This window comes from Mustela erminea, chromosome 11, assembly GCF_009829155.1.
Source record: "Mustela erminea isolate mMusErm1 chromosome 11, mMusErm1.Pri, whole genome shotgun sequence".
NCBI classification, from domain to species: Eukaryota; Metazoa; Chordata; class Mammalia; order Carnivora; family Mustelidae; genus Mustela; species Mustela erminea.
The window spans coordinates 33,410,527-33,423,550 of record NC_045624.1 but is presented as its reverse complement, the minus strand read 5'-3'; the positions used below and the strand labels follow the sequence as shown (position 1 = coordinate 33,423,550).

Sequence of the window (13,024 nt, the reverse complement as noted above, 5' to 3'; positions counted from 1 at the left end):
GCCAAAGGCAGGGACTTTAATGCACTGAGCCACCCAGGTGCCCCTATAATCTCCTTTATGACAGCCAATGTGTACAGAATACAGACCAAACAGAAAAGCTTCCTTCTCCCTATCTTGATTCTCCATCAGGTAAATTAATTCTCAAAAGTACAAGTTTGTTTCTGTTGGCTCTTAAAGTCTAAATTATTACACAGTTCAACACACCAAAACATTTTTCTTGCTTAATCTACAACTTTTTTGTTATACTTTGTTTATTCTTATAGTTTTACTACTGGTCTTCTGTTACTTAAAATTGCTTAATGTTAATCCAAAGACCTTATTTCTGTTAAAGTTCCTCTTCCTGGGGTAGTGGAACTATGACTGGCCATTCTCAATTTCACTCATTTTCAAGATTTCCAATAATATGCATGAATTATTTTTATAATAAAAAGAATTAAATCTGTTTTAAATTAAAAGTCAGGGAATAAATTGTATTATGCCTTCTGGGACGTCTAATATAATATTGAATACAAGTAATGTAATGATTCCAGGCCTGCTTGTCATTCAACTTTCTTTGGAGTCACTAGAACTAGACTCAGTGGCCTTAAAGAAAAAAAATCCACAACCTATTTTCTTGCGCAACAATGAAACCATCACAATCACATGGTAATATATGACATGGTTAAGAATATTAAATAAAACCACCACAACCACAACAACAACAACTCTGGCATCTATATTATAGAATATGTTTGCATTTTTATTGTAATAGTGCTTTCTTGTTGAGTGTATAGTTAGGGGAATACTATTTTAATACTTTGCTGAGTGGAAGTGAAACTAACATTTAAAAATTCATGAGAAGAATTTTTGTGTTCTTATATTAGCATTCAGAGGCAAAGTAAGGGTGATTGGAAGACATGTGAGTGTGACTCAAACTCAAATTATATTTGTTCATACAGAAATAAAGCCCTTGTGATATATGGCTTTGTTTTGACTCAAAACTTAATTTGTTAAACATTCATTTTGAGATGCATCTCATTTAGATGAGTATAATTAATCATATAAAATCAAAATTTGAGGTTTTAAAACTATAAATTCTAAATATAATTTTATTCAAACTGCAATATTTTCATTAATCTCCTTTGAAAATAATGCAGTGGGCTGCATTATTTGAGCAAGTTGCAGGTAGGATTTCATAATACTGTATCAGTAGCATATGAAAATGAATAAATATATGAGAAAGTCTGAATTTCTTTTGGAAGTTTGCTTGATCAATCTTAGTTAAATTCAAAATAGATTTCTCTAACATTAACCTGAAGAGAGAATATTCTCCTTTGATACTAGCTTTTGAAATTTTTGTTCTCCAGTTAAATTTTTCTTCTTATCCTAATAGTGTTTTTTTTTTTTCCTCTCGGAGAATGAAAATCTGTTACAATGGAATTTTCTTTCATTCAGCAGGACAAATACACCTATCTCTTATATAATTATATAACTTTTCATAATGAGATTTACCTTTTAGTGCATGAAATAGTAAATGAATACCTCGAGTTTGAGATAACATCAAATGGCCAATTTAATTAGTTCCTAAGATAATAACAAAATCTGAACTGATTTGTTTCACTGGATTTTAAAAATTTTTGTTCATGGAGACATTCATGCTAATTTGGTAAGCACCTTGGACTTCAACAAAGATTAAATTCCTGGGGCACCTGGGTGGCTCAGTGGGTTAAAGCCTCTGTCTTCAGCTCAGGTCATGATCCCAGGGTCCTAGGATCGAGCCCCACATCGGGCTCTCTGCTCCGCAGGGAACCTGCTTTCTCCCCTCTCTCTGCCTGCCTCTCTGCCTACTTGTGATTTCTCTCTCTCTGTCAAATAAATAAAATCTTAAAAAAAAAAAAAAGATTAAATTCCTGAAATTTTTTTCATTCTTTCCCAATGTAGGAAGTAATAATTCAAACATAAACATAGCTCTCTTTATGGTCATTTTCTTAAAACATGTATTAAAACCTTTCCAAATGATGGTGCAGAATAACATTCAGATACCAAGTATACCTAGATTAAATTTTAAATTTAAAAGATGACATTTAGGGGGTATCTGGGTGGCTCAGTCAGTTAAGCGTCCAACTCTTGGTTTTGGCTCAGGTCATGATCTCAGTGTCGTGAGATGGAGTCCCACAACAGGTTTCATGCTCTGTGGGGAGTCTGCTTAGGATTCTCTCCCTCTCCCTCTTCCTCTGCCCTCCCCCTGACACTTATGTGCATGCTCTCTAAGATAAATAAATACATCTGTTTTTAAAAAGGTGTTTAGGAACAATGTGGGCAGGACCTTTAGTTTGGCAAAAAAAAAACATCAAGAAGCTCCCCTGCCAGCCAAGATAGAGGACCAAGAACTAGATTTTCACCCATACCTTAAACAACTAAAAAAAGTCAAACAAAATATTTTCAAACATTGAACAACAGGCAGCAGAGAGCAATGCCACCCTGAGAGAAGGGAAATAAACTAGGTAAGTTCTATGATTGTTTCAGTTCATTACCTGGGGAGAATTTTCAAACTTCAGTCACAGGGAGAGGAAATCCCAACAGAGCCCAGCATTATCTCTGAATTGAAGAGACAGAAATGAGGATCTGGGAAGGTCATGACAGAATTTGCAAGACAGAGTATCAGAGCAGAGAGAGCTACAAAGAGAGGGAGCTCCTGCAATCTGCAGAGGGTCTCCCAGAGTCCTCAACTTAACGCTAATCAGAGCATGTGTGTAAGCAAACTACTTTTTGGCTGAGCAATGCACTACTGGAAGGGAGTAGAAGGAACAATTTCCAGCAATCATACAAAGTTGGGAATGGTTCACATTTCCAAGAACCAGAGATAAGAAACATCATAATGCATAGGGCATGTGTCAAGCAGGTACTCAGAAGATATTGCCTGACTTACAGGGACAAATTAGCTTTAGACTCAAGACTACTCTAATTCCATTTGGCAAAGATTAAACCTAGTTGTGAAAGAATCAAAATGTTTCCAAGCAACTAAGCAAAGCTCAAAGTGTTTTTAAAATTACTAAGAGTGCCACCACTCATGATGCTTGGTATCCAATCAAAAATCATCAGGCATACAAAGAAGTAGGAAAATATGACCAATAACATGGGGGAAAAATCATTCAAAAGAACTGACCTACAAACACCTCAAATGACAGCAACAGGAAAAAGCCATTAAAATAGCTGCTATGGAGTTCCTGGGTAGCTCAGTTGGTTAAGCATCTGCCTTTCGCTCAGGTCATGATCCCAGAATCCTGGGATGGAGCCCCATCTGGCTCCCTGCTCAGCAGGGAGTTGACTTCTCCCATTCCTTCTCCCCATCCCACCTATTCATGAGCGCTCTCTCTCTTTCTCAAATGAATAAATTTAAAAATCTAAAACAAAACAAAAGAAAACAAACAACAACAAAAAAAAAACAGCTGCTATAGCCATATGCCTCATGTTCAAGAAGGTAAAGGAAAGCATAAACCTATTAAAAAGGTTTAATATACAAACCTATTAAAAAGGTTTTTGAATATTTTAAAAGACCTAAATCTAAATTCTAGAAAAGGAAAATATAGTATCTAAAATGAAAATTTCATTGGATAACATAAATCCTAGCCAGGGAACTGCAGAAGCTTTCAAACCAGTAAAAACCAATAAGCTGGATAAATAGCACAGATATTCCTTATCATTCAGGTAAACAATGATGATTATCTTGTTATTTTCTTTTTTTGATGTCACAGTTGCTATTACTTGTTTTGTGTTTTGCATTCTTACTCTGATCATTTGCTTTGCCAGTAGTGATTATTAGTGATTAGTAATTGGGCAAAGAAAAAACCAAAGCCCCTATTTCTTCATTGCTGTAGCAAACAAAACAAAATTTATAATGAAGGGGGGGAAAATGCACTAGATAGGATTAACAGCAGATTCAATATTACATAAGAAATGATTAGTGAATTTAAAGACACAGCAATAGAAAAGATTCAAAATTAGAATAATGGAAAAAATATGAAAAAACACAAATGAGCTGTGAGACAACTTCAGATGAATTAATATACATGTAATTGGAGTCTCAAAAGGAGAGGGGAAACAAGAAGTGTTTCCTAAAATTTTAAAATGTTGCTACATTTTAAAATCTTGGGTTGGTGGCCCATCCTTTAAACAGAGAATTAGATGAAACCATAAGGAGAGAAGAATGATCCTGCCCTACCATAACGGTAAAGAACACAGTGTCTACTGAACATTGCCTTGAACCAGACTTAGAAAGACTGTCTTTTAATCTTAGTTATGAGTATTGAGGTATAGTGGCCACTTTTCACTTAATGCCAGTGTTGCTACTTCTGAAAAAAAAAAGTAAAATCTTCCTTAGTTAATACATATACTAGAGTGTCCTATGAGGTATAAGGGCTAGATGGATAAAGCAGTTAAGACTTAGGCAGAACAAAATTTTCTAAGCTCTGAAACCATTATGAACACACTTCTTTTTTTTCCTCTCTCTCACCTCTATCCTTCACTTTTTTTAGATAGAGGACTTATTTCTTTTGGTAAATCATGAAGTTCCTATTCACATTGCTGTTGGAAGGAGCACATTACTAAGTTTTGGTGAAAATCATGACTCTTATAAGTATAATGGAAATGAAAATACTGATTCATACATTTTTTCCATTCATTCAAAATCTTCAGTGGGCTAGGAACTATGAAATGTGTTGGAAATATATTAGTTAATAAGGCAGGCACAACACTGACCCACAGAAGTTACACTGCCTAGAAAGATTAGCATTACCCTGATAACAGCATTAATTAATATAATTATTTAGTTTACTAACATTGTGTGTCTTAGCTCCATGTCTTTCTTCCATATTCTGTGCTGTCACATAGGGGTCCAGGGACCTCTATAAACTATATTATCCAGAATCCCTTGTCAATTGACCTTCAGTTAGGTTTGGCCAATGAGAGGCATTCATGCAAAATTGGAAGACGGTAGGCGAGGAGAAGTCATGGCTCTCCCCCCTCCCTTGGACATTGTTCTTCTCTCTTTGCCTTGTGATGGTATCTCTCAAAGTGGCTACGACCTTTTAGGGGTCCCATCCTTGGCCCTGACTTCCCCACTTCAGTTATACTAGCCCATGCAACATCATCCTCTTTGGCAGTTGTGGACCCCTGCTAGGAACTCTGACAACTCACAAACACAGTCTGGGTTACCTCACAGTCCCAGTCTGGGTTACCTCACCCTGCTTTTACATTTCCAGAGGGTACCCCACAAATCTAGCATCTCCAATATCAATGTTAATAGGTCCCTGTTCAATAGAAAAAGACACCAGGGTGTAGAATCAACCCTTCCACCATTTGCATAACTAATTCTTTCTATTAAATTCACTCTTTTTGAAAGACTTAGTATGATTTCTTTTTCTTTCACTGATATGCTTTTCATTTTGATTAATGCCAAATATGTGGTCGAATGAACATATATAATTGGGGATCTACTCTATAGTGAATCAGACAGTTTCCTGGAGGAATTAATACTTAAATTAAGAACTGGAGTATGAATAGAAGTTAAACAAGTGAAGGGAAGCCATAGCCATGTGGTCAAACATCACATTATTAAAGGTATCGAAGAAGGACTACATTCTACAAAATGCAATTGCTTGCTCTATGGCTGACATATTTCCATGTTGTACTTCTTACTGTATCACTGAACCTACAACAAGCCTGTCAGGGTAACTTCAAAAGACTAGTTAAAAGATTTGCTTTATTTTGTTCTATTGTGATTCTATTAAACTCAGCAATATTTTTGCTTTTAACCAAAACTAATGTCTTCACAGGATTGGAAAAACATTTCTGATGAGAAATGTCCAGCTTTTAAAAACGTCTCATTTGCCATTCCCAGCATCTCCCAAGCATGTTAACCACCTCGCCACCCTCAAGGCACACATTTAATCGGAAATCCTAACATGTCAAAAAGATTAGATTAGCTGACTGAATAAATCGTTCTATCTTTCCACCTTTTATATAACATTCCTTGTGACATGGCTGTCTAATTAAAATGCACCTTACCAATAAAATAAAACTCCCCGTTCTCCCCAACTCTTAGATCAGTATTATTGAGTTTTTTTCTTTTGCCTCAGGCTCTGATATGGCCCGGAACCATGTTATTACTGATTCTGTCATACTTTGTTCATTAGGCAGGTTTTTTGTGTGTGCTAAAAGCTTTCAGTTTTTTAAAAAATATTGGATTAAAATATTATTTGTCTTGATTTCTGAATTTGTTGGTGCTCCCTTAAATTTTGCACCTGAGGCAAGTACCTGTCTCTCCTACCCTAATACAGACCCTATAGCTCTTGTTGCTCCCTGAAGGAACTTCAGCCAATACTGGAGGCAGAGTGGGACAACTATCTATATGGCCCCAGAGGCTTCCCTTTAGTGGGATGACAAGAACTACCAAGAGGAGAGAGAAAATTTTCTTACAGCACAATGACAGGCAATTGCCCACATTTGCATTAACAAGTTTGAATATTAGATATTATCATTTTTGAAACTCATTATTTATTTATAAAAACTAGGAACTGAGGCACCTAGGTGGCTCAGTCAATTAAGCATTCAACTCTTGATTTTGGCTTAGGTCATGATCTCAGGGTAATGAGATCGAGCTCTCATTGGACTCCATGCTGGGAGTGGAGTCTTCTAACAATTCTCTCTCTCTCTCTCACCCCTTATCCTTCTGCCCCTCCCCCATTCCTTCTCTCTTTCCCTCTCTTTCTAACATAAAGCAATTAATCTCTTTGAAAAATGGGTAATCTGAGGGGTGCCTGGGTGGCTAAGTGAGTTAAAGCCTCTGCCTTCGGCTCAGGTCATGATCCCAGGGTCCTTGGATCGAGCCCTGCATCGGGCTCTATGCTCAGCAGGGAGCCTGTTTCCTCCTCTCTCTCTCTCTCTGCCTGCCTCTCTGCCTGCTTGTGATCTCTGTCTATCAAATAAATAAATAAAATCTTTCAAAAAAAAAATGGGTAATCTGAGACATACACTTCAAAAAGAAGAATCTGTTTTAAAAATTACTTCAACTTTTTATCGGTCCTAAGATTACAATTCTAATATAATAATCAACCCACAATTAGCAAGGCATTTAAAAGATAGAAAATGAGATATTAAAAGTCAGAAAATATTTAATTTCACATCTACTTCCCCATAACTGCACCCACCCTCACTCAGCCTTGAATCTTCAAATAGTTTGGCCTACATAGAAATCATAACATGTTTTTGTAGTTTTCTCTTTATTATGATTCTCTAGAATTTCTTCTTGACTTCTCAAGCACTTAATTTTATGTCTCCTAAGTGTAGTCCACTTATGACATCTTCCATGTCCATGTTAATAGGCTTCAGTTTACTAGGAAAGGAATCCAGGATGTAAAATCTAGTCAGGTCTCCTAACAGCTCCTTGTTTGTGCTTGGAAAAGGCATATAGGTCTCCATTTCCTCATCTCCAAAATGAATGTTTGAGACTAAAAGGTTATTAACAAATTTTCCATTTTCACATCCTATGATCAAGTAATTCTCTCTATATACACATGTTAGACAAATATGGAAGACTTGGCTTCTGTTGGCCTTAGAGGCCTTCTCTTGTCATCTCCACATTTGTGTGTAATACCAAACTTTATTCTGAAGTATCTTGAACTAATATTGCTCACTTAGAAAATAATTTGGGGATTTCAGTCAAAGAACGAGTTCTGATTTCATATATCAGGCCTCCATCATGTCTCTGATGATTTTTCCTATACTTTCTCATGTCCTATTTTCATATCATAATCCCTAAAATTTCCTGTCTCGGAAAGCTTTCCTTTCACATGCACAAAATTTGCAAGCAGGTGGAAAGAGCTAGTATCTTGTTGCCCAAAGTTGTTTATTTGTTTGTTTGTTTAATATATTTTCTAAGTCTTTATTTATTTGAGAGAGAGAGAGCGAGCATGAGAAGGGGAAGGTTTGGAGGGAGAAGCAGAATCCCTGCCAAGCAGGGAGCCCAATGTGGGACTTGATCCCAGGACTCCAGGATCACGACCTGAGCTGAAGTCAGTTGCTTAACCAGCTGAGCCACCCAGGCGCCCTGCCCAGAGTTATTAACAATCATTCCTTTTTCTCTCTATTTCTTTCTTACCATTTTCTTCTTTTTTCTTCCTTAGCTCACTTTTCCCATTTTTTTCTTCTTTTTCTCTGTCATTAGTTTCCCTAACAACAGTTTAGAAGATACTAGATGTTCAGAACAAACAAGAAAATTAAAGTAACATTACATATCAAATTTTTTTCAATAGTATACATATATACTTACTATAATGAGTGTAAATGGAATAGCACAGTAAAGAAAACATAGTCCATAACTCAAATGGGTTAGTGACCACACACAATATGTGGTGATAAAAGATACTTAATAGGCATTGGCCAGTGGTTTTTCTTTGTCTTTCTTTTTTTGTTTGTTTGTTTGTTTGTTGGGGGGAGGAAATCAGGATTCAGAGGGAAAACAAGAAATAAGACAGTAAGTGCAGGGATGGGACTGACTAGGAAATGATAAATGCAAGAATACGCAAAATAAATCTCCCTGACTCTCCCCTCTTTTTGAATGTTTGGTTCCTCCCAACTGTCAAGACCGTTCCTTCTTCTTAGAAACCTCACCTGTGGGGCACCTGGGTGGTTCAGTGGTTAGGCCTCTGCCTTCAGCTCAGGTCATGATCCCAGGATGCTAGGACTGAGCTCTGCATAGGGCTATCTGCTCAGCAGGGAGCCTGCTTCCCTTCCTCTCTCTCTCTCTGCCTGCCTCTCTGCCTACTTGTGATCTCTGTCAAATAAATAAATAAAATCTTTAAAAAAAGAAAAGAAAAGAAAAGAAACCTTACCTGGACACCCCATACTGAATTGTTCATTCCCTCCTGTTTTCTCACTTAGATTCTAATATAATTTCACACTAACTTCTATCACACTGAAAGGCATTAATTCATTTGTGTATCTATTGTCTCCCTTCCCACTACATACCAGTATCTTTGAGGACATGTCTATATTATCCAACTCTGAATTCTTTTTCTGGCACATATCAGGTACCTAGTTTTAAATTCTATGTCCCCTATTTGTTCACATAAACACAACAAGTTTTAAAAATGTTTTCCTGAGCCACAATCTCCTCATTTATAAAATTAGGAAAATACTACCTCAGGATTAAAGTGAAATAGCTAAGGTTGAACTTTTTTTTTTTAATTTATTTTATTTTATTTTATTTATTTGACACACACACAGAGAGAGAGAGAGAGCACAAGTAGGCAGAGAGAGGGGGAAGCAGGCTCCCCACCCAGCAGAGGACCAGGACCCTGGGATCATGACCTGAGCTGAAGGCAGAGGCTTTAACCCACTGAGCTACCCAGGTGCCCCAGGTTGAACTTTTCTTAAGCACTGGAAAGTTAACAAAAATTTTGCGTTAAAGGCTCAAGTTTTGAAAGATACTAAAGTGGATTCTGTAAGAAAATAAAGCTTTCAGGCTGATGAAGCAGCAAATGACCTGATCCCTGGCAGCTAGATTCTTGAGGTTTGGTGTTTGGTGAGACAAGAGGGCAGCAAGTTGTACAGTGTGAGACTGAAACTCAGAGGTGGCAGGCCTCCCACAGAGACCGGAAACAGTTGAGCACTGAGAGCAACTTCCTTCCAATGGACCACTGCAGACTAACAAAGTCTCCACAATGTTGTTCCTGAAATGTGCAAATCCGAAAGCAGCCCAAAGCACTATGAAGGAGCCACAAAACAACTGATGCTAGATTTGGTGAATGCGGATCTAAATTTAGTTTCATTTTCCCCTGCAGAGTAATACAGCAGCTCTTGTCTTTCCTGCATTTTCAAGCAGTACCTATGGACTCACAAAATCTAACCATCTGAGGTTTCCGGTCAGGGTGACGGGGAGCACTACAATACAGAGCCAGGGACTGGCTGGGGGAGCTGCATAGGAGGTGCTTTTTCAGAAGAGCAGCCTGTTCTCACTAGAAAAATAGCTCTGTGGTTTCTATTCTGAGCTGGGGAAGAATGCACTAATCTCACCAGAAGACTGTTTGGGGAGGATTTTAGTCAACAGCTAGCATTTTGGAAATTATTTCCAAAGATTTTTAAAACCTATTCTCTAGAAGTAACACTGTGTTAAACTACCCATAGCAGATCTCAGAAAGTCTCTATTATATTAAGATACTTAAGTGGTTTCAGTATATTCCCTTTTCCTATATTTTTCCACACACATTTAAAATGCTTCTCCATTTTCCACATACATATTTATCTTTCTAATAATGAGTGTGGCTCACACTCATTACCATTACCCCCTGTATGTGTTATAACATTCTTCTAAGAAATAACAATAGTGCCATTGGAATTTGGGGGTTTGACTATAAATACAAAAAAGGAAATTCTATGAAGTCTACGAATGGGTAAAGGTCATAAGCAAATCAACCGAAAAATACATCTAAAATTCAATCATGTATCTGTCACCTGAGATTCTCCAGTATAACACTATAAAAAGATATTTCTGGGGACACCTGGGTGGCTCAGTAAGTCAAGCATCTGACTTGGGCTCAGGTCATGATCTTAGGGTCCTCAGCGGGGAGTCTGCTTGTCCCTCTCCCTCTGCCCATCCCCCCCAGTCCTATGCATGCTCTCTCTCATACATAAATAAATTTTTAAAAAGAAAAAAAAATATTTCTGACCCATTTCACAGCCTATCAAGTATTTTTTTTAATGATTATTTCTTTAATCTGTTCTGTATTTTCAGTGAGAAATAGCAACTAAAACTCTACCTTTACATGAGAATTATGGACAAGAAAAGAAATAGTTAATGTGAGTAAATCAAATTATTTAGTTGTATGAAAAATTATGCAAACCTCTGAAGTACGTATTCCTTCTTCTTGTTGGTCTCATGTAATTTAAGCAACTAAATATATCTCTAGCTGAATTTAACAAACTCACATCCTAATAATGCTTTCTAAGTGATTTATTTTCTATTTTTTCAAATTCTGACACAATTCCCCCCAAAAGTGAAAGGTAGCTAAAGGAAATTTTAATGATATCCAAGGGGAAAATTTTTTGAGTTCTGAGCTATAAAAATATTTTGTGAAGTTTTGTGCAGTCTTTGTTTAAAATGGGCAATAATGGATAAGCAGATATATTTTTTCTTTCTTTTGCGATAACATACACCTGTAAAAATATAATATTAATGTCATACTATAACAACATAATTTGTATTTTATAGTATTTCACAAATCCCTATTAATATGATGTGAGTTGAAGGTCTTTGCTTAATTGTACTTGCTTTTTTTAAAAATATTTGCTCATATTAAAAATATAAAGTAGCAAAAAGTTATAATCAAATATTCTTTCATTTTTGTTCCTAAAACACTATAAATTGTGCTAATTTATTTATTTGTTACATTGCTTATCATGCTTTAACAATAAAGAAAGTCAACCTTACAAATATGATTTGAATAATCCATATTTAATATCATTCATATCTAATTCAAGTGATTTATTTATTTTAACAGTTTTCATTTTTAAATAACTAATGTGAGTAAATCATTTCTCCCCATGCAAGGGCTTCCTGAATGCTATTCAATGTGATAAATGATATGAGCACTAAATTGCAAGTACATTTACTGCAGTGGATACTGAGAGGTGTCTCAACTTAAATTACAAAATTCAAACCTATGCCTCACTTTAAGGAAATATAATTGTCAAAATTTCACATTTATAATGCATCAAAAACATATCAATAAAATGACTTCCTTATCTGTGCTTTTTTAAAAAATTAGATTATTGATAGATGATAGATATATAAACATTTCTTACATCATATATATAATAATCATGTCTTCAATGAATTCTTTGTAACACATATATTTTATAAAATGAGAAAACATACTCATTCCAGTTCTCTATGGATTTTGGCAAAATTTGAAGCCATTTCTGCACAGTCAAAAAAGAATAATGTTTAGAAGTCTCACATATCAGTTCTTCAATTCCCCATTTCCTTTTTCTTCTATCAAATTTATACTGAATGAAACCTTATAATAAAATGTGATCAATAATTTAAAAAACAGCATTAAAAATTTTATCTATTTCTAACTTATAGCGCAAAATGTAAGTTAAAGTTTAAATGTTTATAAGACTTAAACATGTAAAATTAAGTTGAAATTTAGAGTTATGTGCTTTCAAGCCCTGGATATAAGTAATTTCATATTTTATTGTTCTAATTAAATAACATAGAGGAAAAAAATTACCTTTGGTAATGGCTCAGGAGCATAATCTTTAAGAGTCAATCTCTCCATTTGCTTTTTATGTACTGTAAGCATTACAGCTCTGTGTACTCCGATTTCTCTACGTGTTCTCCTTCTAAGTGAGACTGAGCTAGATAAACCATGATTTAGTTCCTCTTTTTGGCATTACATTCATTTCTCATATTCCTAACTATAATGTTAAAGAGAGTGAGTAATATTTAACAGATCACGATTTGAACAATTTGCAGTTACAAAAAAAAAAAGCCCAATTCTTTTCCCCCCCCATCAAAAACCTTATTATTTTATCAATAGCTATCTATATAGAAATAAAAGTTAAAAGTGATGTTAAAAAACTGAGACGCAAGGACAAATTTCAATGTGTAATAAGGGGACAAAATTACTACTGATGGAGGAAGGCTCCTGGGAGAAGATAAATGGTTTCTCTGTCATCATCATCTGGGTTCAGTTTCCCTGGATTTTACAAGACCCTTCCAGAAAAGTCAACAGTTAAACACAAGTAGGAAATACAGTCTCACCACAAAGATTTTGGAGGACAAATGAGTCATCTTTCCATTAAAAAGAAAGTAACATACAAAGCATCTGTGTGTCTGTGTGTGTATTTGTCAGTGAGTGGGTGTGATAATCATTACCAGTGTTCACCATTTTCACCCATATTCCATTCTCCTACACTTCAGGCTCACCCGAGGTTGGAGTGGCCATGAGACCATGGCAGCAAAACAGGAGGGTTTGAAACA

General features: G+C 35.8%; 1 protein-coding gene across 1 annotated transcript in view; it reads right to left on the bottom strand.

Annotated features, from left to right (window-relative positions):
• TFEC (transcription factor EC) overlaps positions 1–12,369 on the bottom strand; it is a 175,205-nt gene extending 162,836 nt beyond the window's left edge. The window contains exon 1 of the mRNA XM_032304336.1: positions 12,273–12,369. The gene's annotated coding sequence lies outside the window, so the exon portion shown is untranslated. The remainder of the gene's footprint in view (positions 1–12,272) is intronic.
• Between the last annotated feature and the right edge of the window lie 655 nt (positions 12,370–13,024).